This window comes from Camellia sinensis, chromosome 8 (genome assembly GCF_055761805.1).
Source record: "Camellia sinensis isolate YWXY chromosome 8, ASM5576180v1, whole genome shotgun sequence".
Lineage (NCBI taxonomy): Eukaryota > Viridiplantae > Streptophyta > Magnoliopsida > Ericales > Theaceae > Camellia > Camellia sinensis.
The window spans coordinates 170,171,136-170,194,674 of NC_138968.1; the positions used below are offsets into that span (position 1 = coordinate 170,171,136).

Genomic DNA, 23,539 nt, shown 5'->3' on the forward strand with positions numbered 1-23,539 from the left:
CAGAGCCCCAATCACAGAATATAATGGCACTGAGCAGTTATTCACAAGACGTACTGAATTCACACATTTCCGGACAATCAGGGTTTTTCAAAGCTTTTTAGATGTTAAAACATTTACATAATACCAAAGGATGACATTCCGAACAAAACAAAAGAATAATTGTCTCGGAATCGAAGCACACCCGTTCGTGACCGTCAGTGGCCGATTCCTGATCGATTAGGCAAGCCCACCCGTACGAAACCGTCGGTGGCAAAAGGTATCTCAATCAAAGGTGCTACATAGGCTTAACGTCCCCTAGCACGAAAGGACGCTCTAAGAATGTCATCAAAGCAACACAACACCATTCCCTATAACCTGATTTCCCCAAAATCTGATAACACTGAAGCAACCACTCTCCCTTACAAAACATGTTCTGATCAGTCAAAGACAAATGTTCAGTACTGCTCAAAATCAAATCAATCTACCGTCATCGGTTCCCATAGCGTCAAACAAACAAAATGGAACAACACTCCTTACGACACCCAATCATGGGGTTTGTACAATTCGGTTCATTTTTAACACATATGTCCTCAATAGTTGGGGATTGGTTCTCAATGATGCGTTTGGTTAGGTCAATCTGTTGATAGTCCACAAAAGATCTTTCCAATAGGTCGAGTATTCCAAACGAATTCAAGTTTTGGGTCTATCAGTTTTTCTGCCAAGAATAATCTGGCTATTTATTCACAAGCAATTCTTAATCTCCTTTTTACAAAATCAAATTAGATAGAGGGTCTTATCGGTCGATCCAAGCAAAGGTCTTGTCAGATTAGATCAAACAAAGGTTCCATCAAATTATATCAAATGTGGGTTCCATCGGAACAATATCAGGCAAAGGTTCTATCGTATCGAATCAGATAAAAGTTTTCTCAAATGGGGTGCATTCGGTTCTGTGAGGCTTACTTCGTTTGTTTAGGCACACGGCTGATAGTTTCACAACTGTCCTAAGTTTATCAGTTCTCAAAGTCATATCAGAATTATTCATCACAACTGTTCATATCAAAGCATTTCAAGTCATGTATAATATGGCATTGACTATATAAATTCGGGGGTAGTTGCATAAACATGCAGTTATTCAGATCAGGAAGTATGTACCATAGTCAATACAGCAATTCCCAAACAAGTCTTATATACAAGCACATGGTGCACAGTAACACATTAAACAGAGTTCCTCGGTTGTCATAAGATACGGTCTGTTACACAAAGGTTCCAAATTAGTCACAAAATGTAGGTTTATGAGTCGAGCCCAGTATAGTCACATAATCCAGTCAATTTTCTACCCATCAAAATGCATGGTCTCACAATTATAGAGTTTATCATTTGGGGTGCTCAACTCAATTATACAATCACAAAGTCACAATTCCAGTGGTTTAGTCATTGAAGACAGTAACATAGCAAATCAACCTGAGCATAGGTTTAGATATACATGTGCATGTGTAGAGTCAATCAATATCCCAAAACGTATTTCACAAATTTCCTAAACGGGGCATATATCTCCAATGAACACGGTCTCAATCATGTAGGTCTAACTGATCCAGATACACATGCAGCAGATATGGAAAAATATGCCGATCCGAATCAAATAATATCCCAAGCAAAGATGTACACGTGTACTAATTCAGAATCAATCAACACATGAGCATTTGTTCATAAACAGTATAAATACCTGGGATAGCGTTCGCAGTATTTTGAGCACTTTTTGGGATGAGTGTAATTACTCCATCCTGAGTAGCAATTCCTACCACTGGTACGAATCTAGCTGAGGCAGAAGATTTATTCACATTTTGTTCAGTTCGGGGACAGTTCTTTACCATACGGCCCATTTCACCACACCTATAACAAACCCCAGAAATCCGATAACAAACTCCTCGATGTTTCGTACACTGGTGGTGGCAAAGGTTCTCGCCGTAGCGGCAACTGACGTTGTTGTCTTAAGATCTTTGCCATTTCTTGTACCATCCTTTCCTGTCTATCAAGTCGGGCTGTGAAAGAGCCTTCCAGCTCGTATGCCCTTAATTTAACCATCCTCTCCACAAACTCTTATTAAATCATGCCAAATACCAGGATTTCCAATACAAAAATAAACACATAGTCACACATACGCACGTCTTTATATTCTCGTTTCGCATCTCGTACGTAATTAATCACATACGTAACAGATAATTGCATACTTATCAGATATCGCATGATGAACATTTACTAAGTAATTATATATTCAAATCATGTTCATATTTCACATAGACACCCGTAGGCAGAATTGAATGCACATAGACAACTTTTCATGATTTATATATTCATGTATGTGCATTATATCAAAACAAACTTGTTGTACACATTAGTGTAACAATTCATATCTCATATTCGAATCATGTGTGGTATTTCCTTTAGCGTAACATATCATGTTGGTCAAGCATATCAAGTTCCATAATGGAACCTTCCGTACCGGTAACATGTCTCATACATAGGCCACGGTATTGTTTCCCCCGGGCGAGGGCCTGTGCCACGGTATTATTTCCCCCGGGCTAGGGCCCCATGACCATAAGCCACAGTATTATGTCTCCTGGGCGAGGGCCTCCGCTAAGGATACCACAATTACGTTCAAGGAGAATTTTGAACAATTATTCATTCATACAAAACCATAACTTTACAGAGTTATTACTCACCATCTGATTAAGCTTGTATTATACTATACACAAAAGAGTCACAAGTATGTATATACCAAAGAGCATACGTATCCAAATAAGTTGTAATGCAAGCGAATCACAAACTTATAATACATAATCGTTCGCATTAAACATTTAAGCGTATTCTTGATGCTTTCAGATTCATATTTATCACATGAATGCATCCTAGATCTTATCTAGACGCTTATTGCTCTTTTGGACAAGTGTGTGAGTTATTAACTCGTGCTCTGATACCACTCTGTCACGACCCGAACCCGCCCCCATGGGTTAAGGATGTAACCGGACAGTAATCCTAAGATTACCTACGGCCTCAAACCAAAACAGACTTAACACATCAGAGTAAAGGGGGCCAAAAGGGAAGCAAAATTTAAAACTTTGTCCATAGAGCTGTGCTTACATGGCACATCAAAACAAACCATACATATGTACGTTAATAACTCACAACAGAAACATAGTGACATAGGTTCTGTACAGACAGGATCATCCAAAACTAAGTCAACCCATAAAAACTATAAGCAGACATATACAAAAAACTTCGCCAACATGACAACATAGAACAAAATGACAAAAAGGCGAAGGCGGGTCTCGTGCGTGAGACACAAGGGCTGACTTTCCCAAAACCTCTGTTGTTCCACAATGACTTCACTAGGGCTGGGTTTGGACTTCTCTGGGCTCACCTACAAATGCATGAATGAGCGTGAGCGATAGCCCAGTGAATAATATCAAATAAAGAATATACATTGGAACAATATACATCAAATGGCCTTGGGCCCAATTTACATTTTAACTAGTATATACATACATAGACACATGTAAGTTAAGTAATTGAGGTTCCAAACACATCATACGGCCTCGGGCCCAATTCATTCGTTTCATTGTCAAACTATTACTCGTGTCAAACTGGCCTTCAGGCCTATTTACACTTTCGTGTCGAAACGGCCCCTGGCCCATTCATTCATGTCTTGTCAAAACGACCTTCGATCCATTCATTTATGTCAAAACGGCCTTCGGCCTAATCATTTATGTCAAAATGGCCTTCGGCCCATTCATTTCTATCGAAATGACCTTCGGTCCATTCAATTTTATTAAAACGACCTTCGGTCCGTTCATTTATGTCAAAACAACCTTCGGTCTATTCATTTATGCCAAAACGACCTTCGGCCCAATCATTTATGTCAAAACGGCCTTCGGCCCATACATTCGTGTCAAAACGGCCTTCGGCCCACTCATTCATTTCAAAACAACCTTAGGTCCATTTATTTCTATCAAAACGACCTCGGGTCCATTTATTCATATCGAAACGACCTTCGGTCCATTCACTCGTTCATTTCAGACTTTTGTCCACAATCCCAATTAGCAACTCATAAAGCTTATAAGGAAATAAACAGTTGGACATTGCTAAGCTTTCAAATATCGATATTACTCACCGTGATCGACTTGTGGATTTGCCCTGGAGCTTGACCCTACACATTCCATGAACACAAAAGGGGTCACTAACAGTTCAATCCGTTCTTTGATTCACATATTCCTCTTTAGGCTTTATTCTTATCTCATTAACTCATTTACAATGCTTAACACATGCCTAAGAGCGCTTACAAGTGAAAGAGAACGGAAAACAAAACACAGAACGAGCATACAAAATTTCAGAGAACAGGGTCCCCGCTCGAGCGTGGACTTCCCCGCTCGAGCGAACCCTATAGGCCTGCAAAAGTGCTGGTTGCATCAAAAATACGCTCGAGCGTGAAATAGGACGCTCGAGCGGAAGGCCTGTCAAAATAGCTCCCACGCTCGAGCGTTAATTACCCCGCTCAAGCGGACATCAAGTCTGCAAAAAGTACTGGGAGCACGCATTTCCCGCTCGAGCGTCAGGTTCCCCGCTCGAGCGGACCTCAAAATTCTGGAAAACCCAGAACTGTGTTCTTGAGCTCCAATTCGATTTTCAACCAACAAAACATGCATGTTACGGCTCAAATCTCAAATATAATTATACTAACATGATGTAAACCTTAAATCACAACCCAATGAAGCTCAATTCACAAATAATTCACATGTATACCCCAAAATATGTCAAACTCATCACCAACATGCTCAAATTCAAACATTCAAGACTTACTCTCCCATAATTTGTACATGCATGTGGGAGATGCTCACCATTCTCAACTTAGATAGCACAAATGATGATTATAACATGAGCTTCAATTAAAATTGTACATGGATTATACATTTTCATGCTCAAACATGCAAATTCAAAGTACTTTCTTACATGCATGCACATAATGGCCTCCAATTCAACAAAACCAATTCAATTTTCTTATAATCAGCTAACTCATGTTCTTGGCCATTAATAAATCTTGAATTTATAATTTACAAACTAAAATCCATGAGTTCACTTACCCAAGAGTTCAATCTCCCAAACTATAACAAAATCTTGGGCTTAATCTTGAAGTTCCTCAAATCTTGAGCCAAAATCACCCAAATTCTCTCATTCTCTCTCTAATAGCCTGCCCTCTCTTTTCTTTTCTTAGAGTTTGATCAGCCTAAATCATCTAAGGGAGAGAAATGAGGTGTAATGGTAAAACACAACAAATCCCACTAGGTCAACATAATAAGAATAAAATAATTGGGTACCAATTCATCACTTGACTCAGCTTAATCTGGTCCGAATCAATTTTTCAATTAAATTTCACCGTAGGCTCTAAAAATTATGCCAGTCACAATGGCGAAATCAATTCCGGGTTCTGTGGTCGGTAAGGCCTTCAATTCAATTTCCAAAAAAGATTATTCAAACAAATATTCCTACGGTGAACAGATAGAACTTCAAAATCACATATATTCACATAATTGGCACACAAAATTATATCAAACACATAATCATATTTAAATTAAGGACCGATTAGCATATTACAGAACAGGGGTATCACAAATAGTATGCCTTTTATTTTACCTAGCTAGCGTAAAAATAGTGTGCTTTTTATTTTATCTAGCTAAGACTTTGTGGGGGTCGAATATTGGGAGTCGTAAACAGGCCGCATGATGGGACCTGAAAAGTTAAATATTTACATCGCATTCGGCCCCGTCTTATACATTTGAATCCTGACTTATTCGGCCAAATAGCCGGTTGAGTAAGGGGTCGAGTGGAGAGGTTTGCAGCAAAAGGAGCCGAATAAATAGTTATACGGTGAATCGAAAGTGGGCCTAGCCCCGAGGCCCAAGAAAGAAAAGATATAAATAGAAGAACATTAGCCAGGAAGAGGTATGTGAGAACTAGTATACTTAACTTAAGATACAAGTTGTATGAGCGCAGAATAATCTTCTCGTATAATCATGTTGATCAAGTTTGCGCTTCTCCAAACGTCGCCGTTTTACTCCCTGAAAACAAAAACATGAGCTAGCCGGCGGGTGTGTGTCGGATACCTCTACGATGCCTAAGTCAGCAAAATAGACAAATAGACAAAAGCTCTGTGTATTCCGAGAATCAAAGTTGTGTGTTTTTACCTCTACATAGGTTATGTTGTGAGCTTTTATAGGTTCCGCAGAGCACAATCCTAGTAGGACTCTTATTCCTCCATATAGAGTCCTCCTAGGAATCACACTCTTGAAAAATAATGCTTATCCTTCAACACCCCCCTCACTGCTTAAACCTAGTGAGATGGTTTTACCACGGTTGGATGACAGTACGACCGAGCTAACACTAGTCCTTTGTCATACTTAACCCAATGTCTTCACATGCAACACATAGTTCGGTTCTCCTCACTTGTACCTTGGTTTTGGCCTGCTAAGACCGAGCTAACTATACCAAGCTTCGACCGAGCTAACAAGAGCAAGGTCCTCCGTAAGAAGCCCAAATACCTCATCTCCGAATACTTTGACCGAGGTAATCACCACTCCGACCGTGGTGACTGTAACCATATTTGGACCGAACTAACTACAAGGTCCTTTCACTCAGCCCTTTTTACTGCGGCCCACAGAACGGCCCATTACCACGCCTTGGCCTAGCTCGGCCCTGATGCACATAAAAACTCCCTCTCACAAGCAATTAAGAGAGTATACACTGACTTATCCGTCAGAGTGCTAATTCCGGCACCCCCAACCGGAGTGTTCATTCCTTTTTAGGTGACTAGCTAAGGATCACGAGCGTCCCTCAGGATCTGAAGAGTATTTCTAAACCACTTCCCCACAATTGGCGCCGTCTGAGGGAATACTCAAATACATCCATGGCAGGCGTAACGGAAGACCCTCCGATAGTCACTGACGAAACCACACAGAGAGATGACCTCACTCCAACAAATATGCTTGGACCAGAGACTGTCGCCGCAAGACGCGCCTTGAACTTTGCCTTGCTCTCAACTTCAGCGCCTGAGACCATGCAAGCGATCATGGAACAAGCAAAGCAAAACAAATAGAGGTTGGAGAACATGATCGCTGAGAATGAATGTCTCCGTCAGGATTTGGCCTTGGAAGTGGTGAAGTCCAAACAAGCTGTATGCCAAGATCCAGAATGACCTCTAAGGGCAGGTGGTCGACGACCTCGAGCCCGACAACAAGACATTGATAGCGACTCCGGCTCATTATCCTCGGAGCCCAAGAAGAAGGGATGACCCGAAACTACTAGTTCCTCTGAAGAGTCCATGTATAAGGCATAAGCGAAGAAGAAACAGTTCAGATGAAGAAGACCAGCACGATCCCTTTGTACGATGGATTGCAGGGGTAGTGTTACCCAAGAAATTTAAAGCACCGTCATTCACCTTGTACGACGGTAAATCAGACCCCACCGATCACATCCGTCATTGCAAACAAGCCATGACGCTGCATGCAGACGACGATGCTCTCATGTGTAGAATATTTCCAAGCAGTTTGGGGCCATTGGCTGTTAGGTGGTATTATAAACTAGAGCCGGCTTCGATCAAGAGCTTCCACCAACTCCAAAAATCCTTCAGGGCAAGGTTTATCACTAATGAGGTCCAGCCAAAGCAAGCCGATTCCCTCTGGGCAATGTAGATTCAACCGGGGGAAATCCTTCGTGCGTATTCGGCGCGGTATTGAGAGTGTTTTAATCTGGTAGATGATGCTTGCAATGACTCCATGGCCATTACCGCCTTCAAGATGGGTTTACATCCCGACAGTGCCCTCCGCAGCTCTTTGACCAGACGGTCCCCCAAAATAGTCTGGTCGTTGATGAAGAAAGTTGAGGAATATTGTAAAGTGAAAGATGACGCCTTGCGGGTTAAAGCCGGAAACGTGGCCAATAAGACGGCTCCTTCTGAAATTGCCCAGTCGTTAAATTCTGTACCACTTTAGAGCCCTCAACCGTGGCATCGGGCTAAACGAGACAAGAGACGGGATTCTCGCCGATCAAGCGACTAATGCTCCCACCGAGCAAATGAATAACTGCAAGTCGATAGCAGGCGCACCGACAAGAAATATACGGAGTTGTCAGAGTCGATCAGCGTAGTTATGTCCAAAATCCAACACCTTTCGTTCTTCAAATGGCCATAAAAAATGGTGGGACCTCTCGACACGCGAAGACAGGATAGGCGGTGCGAGTATCACAAGGATCATGACCATAATACTGAGAGTTGTTATGCATTGAAGGATCGCCTGGAGGAATTGGTACAAGATGGTCGGCTACAACAGTACGTCTGAAAAGACAACCCAACTAAAGCAATAGCCTTAAGACAGGATTCACCTCCGCTCAGCGTAATCCACATGATATACAGCCTGTGAATGTCATCTGCGGTGCATACGATTCAGTCGAATCCCGACCCTCAAAATCAACTCACTCTGGCTAAACGGCCCTATGAAGCTGCGATCATTGCTTTTGATGATTCAGATTTGGCCGGAGTGACACTTCCCCACATTGATCCCTTGGTAATTAAGTTACGCGTAAACTGATTCATCGTTGAGCGCGTACTCATTGACCAAGGGAGCACATCGGAAGTTATGTATTACAAGACATTCACCAAACTCGGCTTCTCTGAATCGAACCTTTCTCCGGCTCCTTATCTACTATTCGGCTTCAACGCCAATCCAGAATACCTGTTGGGGAAAATCACACTACCCGTTCGAGTGGGCTCCCAAACAGTGGATGTGGAATTCTTGGTCGTCAAGCTGCCATCGTCGTATAATCTCATCATGGGGCGATCTTGGTTGCATACTATGTAGGCCTTTCTAAGCACCTATCATCAGCTGCTACGCTTCCCGAGAGAACGCGGCATTGAGCAAATCCGTGGCTCCCAGAAATCGGCACAAGCATGTTATCTCCTTACTGAAAAGACGCCAAAGGAATTGCAAGTGAACTCTATTGAGGTAACGGATTGGGAGAGCCTCAACGATGTTGGGCGGCTCCCAAGTGAAAAGGCCACGGAAGCCTAGACTGAGTTGAAATTGATGGAAACCCAGACAGGTTTTTCATGGTCGGTACTTCCCTGAATCAAGCCGACAAGCAGCAGCTGATTTCCTTTCTGCTTGGCAACCTTGATGTAGGACTCCATATGAGATGCCAGGTGTAGATCTGTCTGTTTCGCAGCACCGTTTAAATGTTGACCCCAAATGCAAGCCGATTATTCAAAAAAGCCGACGGTCAGCCGCAGAGCACACTACCGCCGTAGTTGAAGAGGTTGATTGGTTGCTTGATGCCAGGGCAATCAGGGAAGTGACCTACCCTTCTTGGCTCTCTAATACTATGGTTGTGAAGAAGAAAAATGGGACTTGGCGAGGGTGCGTTGATTTCACGAACCTCAACAAAGCCTGCCCCAAAGATTGTTTTCCTCTTCCTAGAATATACCAACTTGTAGATGCGACGGCACGCTATTAGCGTATGAGCTTCCTCGATGCTTACAGAAGCTACCATCAAATTGCCTTGCATCCGGAGGACCAAGACAAGACTGCATTCCTCACCCCAAGAGGAACCTATTGCTATAAGGTTATGCCTTTTGGGTTGAAGAATGCAGGGGCAACTTACCAAAGATTAGTCACTGCCATGTTCAAGGAGCAGCTCGGCCACACTATGCAAAGGTACATCGACGATATGGTGGTCAAGTCCAAAGAAGAGCAAACTCATTTAGCCGACCTGGAAGAGACATTCGGCATTTTACACAAATACAAAATGAAGCTGAATGCTTCCAAGTGTGCGTTTGGGATCGGCTCTGGCAAATTCTTGGGTTATATTATCAACCACCGAGGAATCGAAGCCAACCCGAGGCAAATTACAGCAATCTTGGAGCTCGGCTTCCCTCGTTTAGTGAAAGAGGTTAAAGTTGATGGGAATGGTCGCTGCACTCAACAGGTTCATCAGTCGGTCCACAGATCGCTATTGACAATTCTTTCACACTCTACGGCAGGGCAAGGCTTTTGAATGGACCTCCGAGTGCTAAGTTGCTTTCAACGGCCTCAAGACCTACCTCCGATCAATTCTACTCTTGACAACACCTTCGGCAGGCGACCCGCTCATTTTGTATCTGGCGGTTTTCGATCGGGTCATCAGCGCCGTACTGATAAAGGAGGAGATGGGGGAGCAACGACCAGTGTATTATGTGAGCAAGGCAATGGTTGACGCCGAAACACACTACTTTCCGTTGGAAAAACTCATTTTGGCCCTCGTCATGGCAGCAAGAAAGCTGATACATTACTTTCAGGGGCATACCATCGGGGTACTAACGGACCACCCCCTTCGGTCGATACTCTGTAGTGCAGAAGCATCAGGGCGCGTTTCAAAGTGGGTTCTTGAACTCGGCCAATATGATATCCAGTTTCTTCCTAGAACCTTAATCAAGGGACAGGTGCTTGCCGACTTTGTGGCCGAATTCACCAGGGGTCTTGTCGACTTTATGTCTGATAAAATTCAACCTAAGCCGAACTGGAGAATTTATTTTGGGGACATTTGGCAGTTGTACTGTGATGGATCGTCCAATCAACGCGGCAGCGGGGCCGGAGTAGTGATAATGGCTCCCAACGGGGCAATAATTGAGCAGGCTGTCAAACTCGGCTTCGAAGCATCAAATAACGAGGCCGAATATGAGGCCCTGCTAACCGGCTTGCGGAATGCACATCTCTTGGGTGCTTGGCGTCTGCTTATATTTTACGATTCAAAATTGGTGATCAATCAGCTAAAGGGGGAGTACGCAGCAAGAAACGAGCATTGGCCCTTCTGAGGAAATCCAGGTCAATGTCATAGAGTCAGGACCAAGTTGGATGGACTCCATTGCTGCATTCCTGTCTTCCGAACAGCTCCCAGCGGACAAGAAAGAAACGCACAAGCTACGAAACAAAGCCTTGCGATACTACTTGGATCTGCAAGGAAAGCTTTATAAAAAATCCCTTTCTGGTCCATACCTGGAATGCGTTTATCTGGATAAAGTTGAGGAACTCTTGACTGAAATTCATGAAGGTAGCTGTGGTGCCCATTTTGGCGGGCGCTATTTGGCCCATCGAGCTATAACACAGGGGTATTATTGGCCGACAATGAGAGATGATGCCGAATGTTATGTGAAAAAATGTGAACAGTGCCAGAAGTTCTCCCCGTTAACCCATCTGCCTGCTGAAGAGTTAAGCTCTATCACCAGTCCCTGGTCGTTCGCCCAGTGGGGACTTGATATCATTGGACCATTGCCGAGGGCCTCAGGAAACAAGCGATACTTGATCATTGCGACAGATTACTTCACAAAATGGGTCGAAATGGAGGCATTAACGCATATTCGGGATGCTAATGTTAAGCGCTTTGTATGGAGAAATATCATAACACGATTCGGCATTCCAAGAGCACTTATCTCAGATAACGGCACCCAGTTTGATTGCGGCGTTTACTGAGATCTGTGCAGCAAGTATGGTATCGACCTTACTTTTCCACGCCGGCTTACCCACAAAGCAATGGTCAAGCTGAGGCCTCTAACAAATCCATCTTGGACGGCATCAAGAAGAGGCTAGAGAAAGCTAAAGGCAAATCGGTCGAAGAATTGCCAAGTGTGTTGTGGGCTCATCGAACTACGTCGAGGCGATCCACTAGGAAAACGCTGTTTGCTTTATGCTTTGGAACGCAAGCAATCATACCCCTGGAGATCGGCCTCCCAACCTTGAAATTGAAAGTTTTTGATATGGGCCAAAACGACATGATGCTGGCCTTGGATTTGATTCTGATTGAAGAACGAAGAGACCGTGCCCTTGCATCCATGGCACGGTATCAGCAACAGCTCGCTAAGTCGTATAATCAATGTGTTCAGCTGCGCCGCTACACTCCAGGAGAGTTGGTCCTGAAGAAAGTACTCCCAGCTGCTAGCAAACCGGCTGATGGAAAATTGGGTCCTAACTGGGGCGGCCCATATCAGGTCGATTCGATCACGGGAGTAGGGGCATATCGGCTCAAAGACATGTCTGCAAGGAGTCTACCACGGCCTTGGAATTCAACGCACTTGCGTAAATTTTATCATTAAACCCGACCTGTGGGCAATGATACTAGTTTTGAATGGTTCACTATGTACATATTTCACTCTTGCAATACAAAGTTTTCCATTCCCGTATCATGCAATTCAGTTCAAAAGCCTCTGGATTCGGAGCGCCCTTCGTGGATATCACGATTGGCCAAATAAAGTCTCCGGATTCGGAGCCCCATCGATGCATGACACCTTTGGGCCGATTAAGCCTCTGAATTCGGAGCGTACTTCGTGGATGTCACGATTGGCCAAATAAAGTCTCTGGATTCAGAGCCCCATCGGTGCATGACACTTTTGGGCCGATTAAGCCTCCGGATTCGGAGCGCCCTTTGTGGATGTCACGATTGGCCAAATAGTCTCCGAATTTGGAGCCCTATCGGTGCATGACACCTTTGGGTTGATTAAGTCTCCGAATTCGGAGCGCCCTTCGTGGATGTCATGATTGGCCAAATAAAGTCTCCAGATTCGGAGCCCCATCGGTGCATGACACCTTTGGGCCGATTAAGCCTTCGGATTTGGAGTGCCCTTCGTGGATGTCACGATTGGTCAAATAAAGTCTTCGAATTCGGAGCCCCATTGGTGCATGACACCTTTGGGTCGATTAAGCCTCCAGATTCGGAGTGCCCTTCGTGGATGTCACGATTGGGCAAATATAGTCTCCAGATTCGGAGCCCCATTGGTGCATGACACCTTTGGGCCGATATTTAAGTGTCTGAATTTGGAGCCAGAGCCGTGTGTAATGCGTTTGGGCCGAATAAAACTCCCGATTCGGAGTGCCCTTCACGACGAAGGTTAAAGCATACAAATATTGAAAGTGATGCTTCGTTAAGCGGAGCCAGCAAAAGCCGTTTACACGTTAAAGCATACAAATATTTAGTGGAATGCTTCGTTAAGTTGAGCCGGCAAAAGCAGTTTACACTTTAAAGCATACAAATATTCAGTGGAATGCTTCGTTAAGCTGAGCCAGCAAAAGCCGTTTACACGTTAAAGCATACAAATATTCAGTGGAATGCTTCGTTAAACTGAGCCGGCAAAAGCCGTTTACACTTTAAAGCATACAAACATTGAAAGAGAAATGCTTAATTAAGTTGGGCCGGCGCAACCGCATAGACATTAAAATATGCAAAAATTCAAAGCGAGATCCCTAATTAGGCATGTAAACGTTCAAAATGAAACACAAACATTTAAAATAAAATATTTTATTAAATTAGCCAATAGGTACATAGCTGACGCCCAATCTGTGTTGGAGCATTTACAGTATATATTCAATTCTATTCGGCATCGCCCTCGTCATCACTCTTCTCAATTTCGAAGGTGTCAAAAGGAAAGTGCTGATGTTGACATAATGGCGATGCCGACTCAACTCCTGCTCCTCAGAGTGCTTTTGAGGCTTGGAGAGCCTTAATCCACCCGTGCCTGAAGCCTCGGTTCTCGCATCGGCAAACCTCCTCCACGAGTTTCTCTTTGGTCTTGTCTATCCCAACTTTTCGGCCGTCGTGGAAGCCTTTTTCATAACCCATGGTCCTTGCATTTTCTATGGCAAACATGCTTGCCGTATCTCGATCGGCAATCGCGTGACTTAACAACCATTGAGTCACTCTCTCCTCCACGAATGGGTTAGATTGACTTACCGCACGCGGCTCGGTGGTCTGAGCCTTCTTGAGCTCCTTGAGCTTACGCTCAGCTTTCTCCGCGTGAGCCTTCAAACTTCGAATTCTTTCGTCTTTCTTCTCTATTTCTCGTCGGGCGGCGCGCAGGCGCATGCCGACTTCATAAGCGGTATATAGCCCTTTCACTGCCCCATGGATGTCCTCTCGAAATACTTCGAAAACTTTTCGACCAACCATCGACTGCTGGACTTCCGGTGGAAAGATCTGTTGAGCAAACTCGACTGCTACACCTAGGTTGTTAATAATGGAGTCCGCCTCCGTCATTGGTTTATTCCCCACAAAAATCGCAAAACTTAACAGTCGCGGCGTCGCGTCGGGCTCATTTCTCGGTCGCGGTCGCGGGGAGCTTCCCCGTTGTTGTTTTTCTTTTCGGGGTGATCTGCTTCGACGACTTGGGGGTTGACGTTTTTTCCGTTCCTTGGACGTCTTACCTCCCGTGCGTGTGGGCTCGCTGCTGTGATTCATTTAAATGTCTAGCTCAGCCAATGTTCGCCCTTCTCCTCTGCTGTTGAAGAATAGTCTACTTGATATCCGCGTTAATCTAACCTTCTGCAACAAACTGGTTTCAATCGAGTATAAACACAATAAGTGGAATTATGGGCACGAAGAACCCACCCCATTTATCCTTAACACATGCAGCGCCGTCGAGGCGGTTTCATTAATTACTGCTGGCTGGACATAGAGCCAATCGATCTTTGCTGTAACCACTCCATGAACTCATAGTATTCGGCTTTTGGAAATCATACGTTGGCCGGGGCAAGGGCAGATTTATTAATGTGATCGGCTAAATATCTAAGCTCGATGCCGATCGATTTATGCCCCAGCCACTCTATGAGCTAAAAGTATTCGGCTTTTGAAAATCATGCACTGGCTGGGGCAAGGACATATTTATTAATCTGATTAGCCAAATATCGAAGCCCGATGCCGATCGATTTATGCCATAGCCACTCCATGAGCTAACAGTATTCGACTTTTGGAGCTCATGCACTGGTTGGGGCAAGGGCAGATTTATTAATCTGATCGGCCAAATATCTAAGCCCAATACCGATCAATTTATGCCGCAGCCACTCCATGAGTTAACAGTATTCGGCTTTTGGAAATCATGCACTGGCTGGGGCAAGGGCAAATTTATTAATCTGATCGGCCAAATATCTAAGCCCAATGCCGATCGATTTATGCCGCAGCCACTCCATGAGTTAACAGTATTCGGCTTTTGGAGCTCATGCACTGGCTGGGGGCAAGGGCAGATTTATTAATTTGATCGGCCAAATATCTAAGCCCGATGTCGATCGATTTATGCCGCAGCCATTCCATGAGCTAACAGTATTCGACTTTTGGAAATCATGCACTGGCTGGGGCAAGGATAGATTTATTAATATGATCGGCCAAATATCTAAGCCCGATGCCGATCGATTTATGCCCCAGCCACTTCATGAGTTAACAGTATTCGACTTTTGGAAATCATGCACTGGCTGGGGCAAGGGCAGATTTATCTATCTGATCGGCTATTCGATGAAGGTAAATTACTAAACTGCCTAGCTATCTAATCGGTAAGTGTACGCGAATGTTTTATCCAAAGTACAAAGGAAATTAAGCAAAAAACTGTACAAAGGAGATTTAATAGCAAAGTACATTCATCAATAGCAAAATTAAGCACAAATAATAGCAAAGAACAAAGGAAATTTTCATTAATAAATTGGGCACAAACTGTAGCCATTTTACATGTGAAAACTACTAAACAAAAAGCTACAAGTTCACATGAAAATGCCTAGCAAAAATCGTAAACTGTAGCAATACATAAAAACTACTAAAACAAAAAGCTGTAACAAAAAATGTCGCCCTAATTAATTCTCGGAGTCAGACTCTAGCGGCTCAACATCCACTTGCTCGTATGGAATCGGCATAGCCAATGTCACATCAGCAGCAACAAGGGCTTTGAGCCAGCTGTGTTTGAATCCCCGATTTTCAAATTTGGGGACTTCTTCCACATAATTGTCGAGAGCGGCGCTTTGCCGGGCCTCATACGCTTTGGAAGCCTTGGAGTCGGCTTCTTCCTTCGCCGCCTTCAATCCTTCCAATTCAGCCTCCAGTTTGGATTTCGCCTCTTGGGCTAACTTGATTGCATCATCGCTCGCGTCTGCCCTCTTCTCAGAGGCCAATCTCAGTTGGTCTGCATTTCGCGCCCTCTCCATCTCAGCCTCGGCCCTGGCGGCTTCCATTTTTGCCCTCGCCGTTTCGAAATCGGCCCTGCTCCTCTGGCCCTCTACTTCTGATTGTAAACGTCCGAGTCGTTCGATGGCATCATGCTGGCGACGGCCTATCTCGGTTATTCTCCCAACCGTCTGCAAAACAGGAAATTAAAACCAACACAATATTTGCATAAAAGGGAAAGACAAGGTCAATGTATATACAAGAAGAGCCGATTGAGCAGCTAACGCTATCGCCAGCAGATCCGTCTCTGCTCGGAAAGCCGCCTTGTCAGCCGGCAATGAGACAGACGTAGCCATGCTCAACGCCATGGATGGGTCTTTAATAACCGACGCGTCAGAGGAGATTGGCTTGTTTTTTTATTTTTGGTTGAATGACAAAGGGCACAATCACATCCGACTCCTCTAAACGGGGCCGTTTGTCAGCATGGTTTTCTTTAGAGCCGACCGCGACCTCGGCAGGACGCTTCTTCGTCCACTCAGCCTTTTCATTGGTTTGCAGAACTGCCTCGGACTCGGTCTGCAGAACCGCCTCGAACTCGGCACTTCGAGTTTGAGTCGTTTCCTCCTCGATAACAGGCAGAGAGGGTTGATTTTCAGCAGCAGGTGGCACTTCAGATCGAATGGCCTCTACTCTTCGCCGCGTGGCCATTCTTTCCGCGTTTCTCTTTTTGGCGAGTTGTGTGAGGCTTAACCCAGCCATGTCTTCAGGATATGCGCCGGGAAGGTCCTCTAGACCGGTAAAAATGTTGTCAAACGGAAGATCCCCTCGGCCCGAAGTGGACGGAGGATAGGCTGAATTGAGGCCGACTTCCTTAAAGGCCAACTTCAAAGCCTCGTCTACTTCGGCTTCCAACTCGTCTGACTCAGCGGCCTCAACTACTTCCAGCCGCTCCGAATCGGACCACTCGAAACCAATTTGCCGCAAGTTTTTGAAGTTGGTCAAAATAAGGGTCGTAAGAAACTCTTCACCCTTTGGAATTGGGATGTTTTCTGCCGCCGAAAATGTCGTATATGTCGGCTCGTATCGAAGGAGAACGTGAGCCGCCCTCCCTTGTTTGTGAAGACTCGGATGACCGAAATACTTGAGCGTGACTTTAATTTCTGAAAGAACGGCGTCGTCGGTTGAAGGCAAGACTTTCTTCAAATCGTTTCTTGCACAAGCAAAACCATGAGATCTCAAAAATGAAGCTTTATATATATAAGAAAATAAACGCAAAAAACTATATGGCCACCTGGTTCACCCCTCCGTCTGGGAATAGGATCAAGGCGATCCTTGCCTTTGCCAAATTCCCAGTTGCCTCAGACAACGACCATAACATCATCGACTCACTTCCCAGAACTAGAAAGCATAGTCACTAATTGGTGGTTGGTGTCCTTGGCCCTAAGGAAATAACGTCCATGCTGACCAGAAGACTTGGCCAAGGCATAACAATGCCGAGGTTATTCCTAAGGCGACGGTTTAGCTCTATAATCCCCATTACGATTCTAAAAAAGTTAACGTTGGCTTGGGAGAGGATTAGACCCCAATGGCGAAGGACAGCTCTAAGAAATGGGTGAAGCGGGAAACAGACTTTGCCCTCAGCAATTGATAAGAGGGGGAAGATGATTGCGCTTTCATCAACCCTCTCCATATCGAGGGTGCCGTCTGTCACAAGCGACAGACGAACGTCATCAGGGATGGAAAAATGGTGTCGAAAGCCAGAGATTCGGTCCGCGGAGAGGAGGTCTTTCAGATACTTTGCCATTTCGGTCAGCCTATAGGAGAGTACAAAACTAAAGGCAAACTAGGAAAAGGGATTCAAAGTAGAGATGAAGAGAACTTACAAGAGACGGAGAGGTCCGTGAAGGATGAATGGAAGTTGCAGAGTTGAGTCGGAAGGCAGTCCAAAAACTATCATCCAAAAATGTGTGTTTGAAAAGACGACAAGATTTTAAATCATAATAAATGGAAGCGTACGAAGGGGCGGGAAGTTGAAATGATAACCAAGAGGCGTGTGATCTGACATCTGCGTTGGAAGGAGGTCCACTGCCGAATTTCGGTTCTGACTTTTTGAGTTTGAAACCAAACACCCCAGCTAACTGTCGTTAGTGGAGTGCTTGGGGGGCAATTGTGGGGGCCGAATATTGGGAGTCGTAAACAGGCCGAATGATGGGACCTGGAAAGTTAAATATTTACATCGCATTCGGCCCCGTCTTATACATTTGAATCCTGACTTATTCGGCCAAATAGTCGGTTGAGTAAGGGGTCGAGTGGAGAGGTTTGTAGCAAAAGAAGCCGAGTAAATAGTTATACAGCGAATCGAAAGTGGGCCTAGCCCTGAGGCCCAAGAAAGAAAAGATATAAATAGAAGAACATCAGCCAGGAAGAGGTATGTGAGAACTAGTATGCTTAACTTAAGATACAAGCAATTAGGAGAGTATACACTGACTTGTCCGTCGAAGTGCTAATTCCGGCACCCCTGACCGGAGTGTTTATTCATTTTCAGGTGACTAGCTGAGGATCACGAGCGTCCCCAAGATCTGAAGAGTATTTCCAAACCACTTCCCCACAGACTTATTTTCACAATTGAGTTAAAAGTCAATTTTTTAGGTTACATCATCTATCTACTTTTTGCATTTTTTAAAAAAAAATCTAAAAGAAGCCATAAAAATTGACTTTTAACCTATTTTCTAAAATAGACCTTATTTTCAACATTGTTATTTATTTTTATATATTTATTAATTTAAAGAGTCTCATAATACCCTCCAAATATAATTATTCTTATAAGAATCTTGTATTATTTTTTTAGATAAAGAATCTTGTATTTGAAGCTTTAATAAATAGCAAAAAGGCTTGGTGCAACTAAACTATATTCTTATCCAAAATTAATACAAGATTAAAAGTCGGTTAACAGTTAATTTTTTGACTTTTTAAACTTTTTTATCTTTTTGTGAGGAAGTCATGTGAGAAGTGATGTGATTCAAAATGGGTTAAAAATTGGAAGCTGTCTTTTAACTAGCTTCCCAAAAGCCCACTATATTTAGATTTTTAAAAGTCGTAAAATTTTCTTTGGAGATAAAATATAGACCAGATTGTGTGTGAAATTCTTTTACAATAATTTTGCTAGAATAACTATCGTACTACTTAATTTGTCAGAGTCAGTAAAATACCATAAAATTAATAGGTTGTTTGGAATGTCCTAAATAAGTGTACTTTTTGTCTTTTTGGACTAAAAAGTTGAGAAAAAAAATATGAATATTTGGGTTAACTTTTTGACTTTTTATGGAAAAATATGTATTAAAAAATTGTATAAATAAGTGTATAGGAGAAGCTAGTGATAGAATAGGCCATACGGACAGAAGCGTAAGGGGCAACGCGGCAGAGGGTAAGGGTAGGAGATTGATTCTCTCCTTTTCGGGCATAAATTGGATGGTGCTGTTCGGCCCATGGGGGCCCACTACGGGTCCCGTTTTGCTAATCGGAACCGTTCAATGTGTAGAACTCGTCAAGTACTATATACTTGTAAAAATTCACGTTGATTGGATATCAATAACTATCTGATCGTGTTAGTTTTTCTTGTCAACTGTTAACTATAACACCATCTATTTTTTATACAAAATTGATTTGATCATATAGTTACCGATTTCCGATCAAAGTGATTTTTTACAGGCATATAGTTTTGGATGTGTTCTACATATTAACGGTTCGGATTATCAAAACGGGACCCGTGGTGGCCCCCACGGGCCCAACATTTCCGTCAAACTTAGTGATTTTATATATGTAATTCTTTTTTTTTCCCTCACACGGTACTAAAGGGTCAATTCAGCCCCGAAAATTGTGTAAATTTTGTTTGATTAAAATATTATTTATATTAATTTTTTAATATTTTTAATTTGTGAATAGTGATAACTTTTTTACTTTTTTTTTTGTAATTTTTTGACTTTTTAACTTTGTTGAAACACCCCAAACCAGGCCTAATTATAATAACTAACAAATATTTTTTAAAAAGTCACTTAGAGATGCTCTTTGAGTCCCTAAATATATGCCTAAATTAATTGTTTAAAAAATATAGTAAAAGTGAGTCCCAATTTTAGGCATTGATAGTTTGGTAAATTAGTGAGTGCATAATTATTGTAATAGATATGTTAAAGTTTATGTGAAAAAAATATAATTTATTTTAATGCATTTTATAGTAATAAAATTTAAAAATACTTCTGTCACCTTACTCTTTCCCTTTTACTTCTCTTTCTCCTCTTAAAACAATAATTTATTTTTTTTTTAAATTCTGAAATCAAATTCTAAGAAAAACATATAAATCATTTAAATTTTTTTATTATAGTCATAGTTTTTTAAGCTATATTTAAATTATGAATTTAAATAAAAACTCAAAAAATGTAATAATAATGTAAATAAAATATGAATTAATTTATTTCCTAAGTAGTAGCTTGTTTTTCACATTACAAATAGTGGTTGCGCCCAGGCTAGATCCAAATCCATGATAGAACTTAGGGGTGTTCACGGGTCGGTTCGGCTCAGGTTTACCCTTAGCTCGTCATCTGAACTGACAGCTTCGGGTTACAGAATCAGTCACTTGTCATTGACTGAAATAGGGTTCAAAATCGACTGAATCAAAAAAATCGGTTTGATAATCGGTTCGGTTGATTTCAAAGATCCGAAGAGAGTGGACAAAATCTTCTGAAAAATGGAAATAAATTTTCAAAAAAAAAAACCTTTAACACTTATATAAACATGTACATATATTTCTTACAATTAGAACGATAGTAGAGGAGAGACATGGGTTAAAGCAAAAGAGAGATGAGAGACTCATCATGCTTTTAACATTGCATCGTCATCGTTGATCATCGCCGCAACCACCGTTACTCATCGCAGCAGCAACCACCACCATTGCCCATGTTCATCGTCACCACCACCGTTGTTACTATGCTCGTTTGCCACCACCACCACATCTTGGATAGAAAGAGGGAAGGGAAAAGATGGAGTAGTAGAGATGAGGGAGAATAAGAGATGGATTTGTTTCTGAAAGTAGACAGAGATGAGGGGAAGGAAATGAAATGGTGGGTAGATGAGAGAGAAGATAAGAGCTTTGAGAAACAAGAGACAAAGAGAGAGAAGAAGAGATAAGACTGTGAGTAGGTAGGTACGTAGGTAGGTAGGTAGGTAGGTCGGTGAGAGATGAGAGGAGATGAATTGTCTGAGAGAGAGAGAGAGAGAGAGAGAGAGAATAGAAAAGAGAAGGGGTGAGAATTGAGGCAAATGGGGGGGATAGAGAGTTAATTGAAAGGTCAAAAATCTCTTATTGGGAAGAGGTAATTTCTCTCTCTGGGAAGATAATAATAAATTCTTGGGAAGATAAAAGACTAAACAATTTGTTTAGTTTCCTATGCAAAAAGATTTTTCCCAAACAAGTATCTAACTTAATAATGAAAGTGTGTATGTATGGGTAATTCGGTCGGTCGGTTTCAATGGATCCGTTTATGTAAAGCCTGATCTCCGACCGAAAATCCAAAAAAATGTAAGATTGACACTCGCAGCTGACTGGGCTATTAAACGAAACTGTCTGTATCATCATTGGATCGGGCGGGTTGAATTGGTTTCACGGGTTGTTCGGATTTTTGAACACCCCGAATAGGACTTGAAGGGATTGGGCCATGAGAATTAAAGATGGATCTAGAAATGGGTCTAGGCCCAATGGTTGGGTTGTCACTTCTATAAAATAGGGGACCATCTACAGAGTCCATGTGACACATCCATATACTTTGTGTTTCCCAGCAGTGGCAGAGTCAAGAATTTAATATATGGGGCACTCATTAATTATAATCTCAAAATTTTTCTTTCCCAATCAATAACAATAACATAATAATAATTTTTCGAGCTAATATTAAACATTAAAAATTAATATTCATTAAAAAAAGTTTTTAATTTTAAACTTTTACAATTAACCCCAACGAGTTTTCATCTTTTGAAATCTTTCATCTTTTGAAATCTTTCCATGATAGTATCATTGTCAATGACATCAAAAATCTCTCTCTCAATGTAGACAACCAAGTTATCATTTATCGATTCATCACCCATTCGGTTCCACAACCGATTCTTCACAATATTCATAGCTAAAAATACCCTCTCAACAGTAGCAGTTGCTACAGGCAAGATTAATACTAAAGTCAAGAGCAAATACACCAATGGATATATTTTATCTCTTCCAGTCTCCACCATTTTCTTAGCAAGATTGGCAATTCCATTCAACCTTGATAACTCACTACTGGATAGCATGTCGATAATATATGTATTAAGTTGATCATTAACTACCATGAGCTCCACCAAAGAAAGTTCTTGGGGATAAAATTCGATGAGATGAATTAACTTTTTCTTGTCAAAATTAGAGAAAGAGTTAAACGGATTCAAACATGTCACACAAAGTAACAACTCAGTGTTCGACTCAGTGAAACAAGCATTTAGTTCTTGAATTTGCATATCCAAAACAGTGTAGAATAACTCAGCGCGATAGTGATGTAAGTTTGTAATTTCTTGAGCATTGCACCTTTTTCTCCCTCGAGCTACAAACACATCATCCATTTGGGGAACATCAATTTCATGCTTTTCACAAAAAGACAAAATATCATCAAGTAAAGATGTCCTCCCACTCTCCCTCATCTTTTGGAGCCGTACTTTAGAAATTTGAACTAAATTCATGGCATTAACAATATCTTGATCTTTCCTTTGTTTTTCTTGCGATAACTCACTTCTAATAGCCAATATCGTTTTCATCAAATGAAGGTTGAATACAAACTCAAATGATTGAATTGAGTCCAACAATACATTTGCTTCTGCTCGTTGTTCTGAATTTGAACCATCCTCCAAAATCATTTCAAGCACATCAATCACTGTCGAAAACATACCAGCCAAGTTGACTAAAGTACCATAATGTGAACCCCAATGTGTATCACAAGTATGTTTAAGATTAGTTTCTTGATTTAAGCCTTGCCCACTAGATAGCTCTCCAGTATTAAGTGCCTCAGCAACTTTTGTAACTTGCTTCTCTCTAACAATACCTCAGCGTTTACATGATGCTCTAACAACATTCACCACATTAGAAACCAAAGTGAAAAGTAAAGCAATTTGATCATGATTCTTTGTCATGGCTACAAGTGCCAATTGCAATTGATGAGCAAAATAATGAACATAATATGCACAGGGATTCTCTTTCAGTATAAGTGTTTTAAGACCATTGAACTCACCTTGCATATTACTAGCCCCATCATATCCTTGACCCGCAATCTAGAAATACTCAATCCAAGTCTGGAGAATAAATTTTCCACAGCTTGTTTGAGTGAGAGAGCATTCATATTAGCAACATGCTCAATACCCAAAAAGCGCTCAATCATTTGGCCTTTTTTGTTAACATATCGTATTACAACTGCCATTTGCTCCTTGATTGATATGTTTTGGGCTTCATCAATCAAAATAGAAAAAAGTGCATCACCAAGATCTCTAATAATCACATTGATAGTTTCAA

At 42.2% G+C, this 23,539-nt stretch overlaps 1 pseudogene across 1 annotated transcript in view; it reads right to left on the minus strand.

Annotated features, from left to right (window-relative positions):
• Positions 1–23,539, minus strand: part of LOC114285305 (tyrosine--tRNA ligase 1, cytoplasmic-like) — a 226,879-nt pseudogene that overhangs the window by 14,776 nt on the left and 188,564 nt on the right. Inside the window, exon 12 of the transcript XR_014339219.1 lies at positions 6,276–6,300. The product of XR_014339219.1 is annotated as a tyrosine--tRNA ligase 1, cytoplasmic-like (transcript). The remainder of the gene's footprint in view (positions 1–6,275; positions 6,301–23,539) is intronic.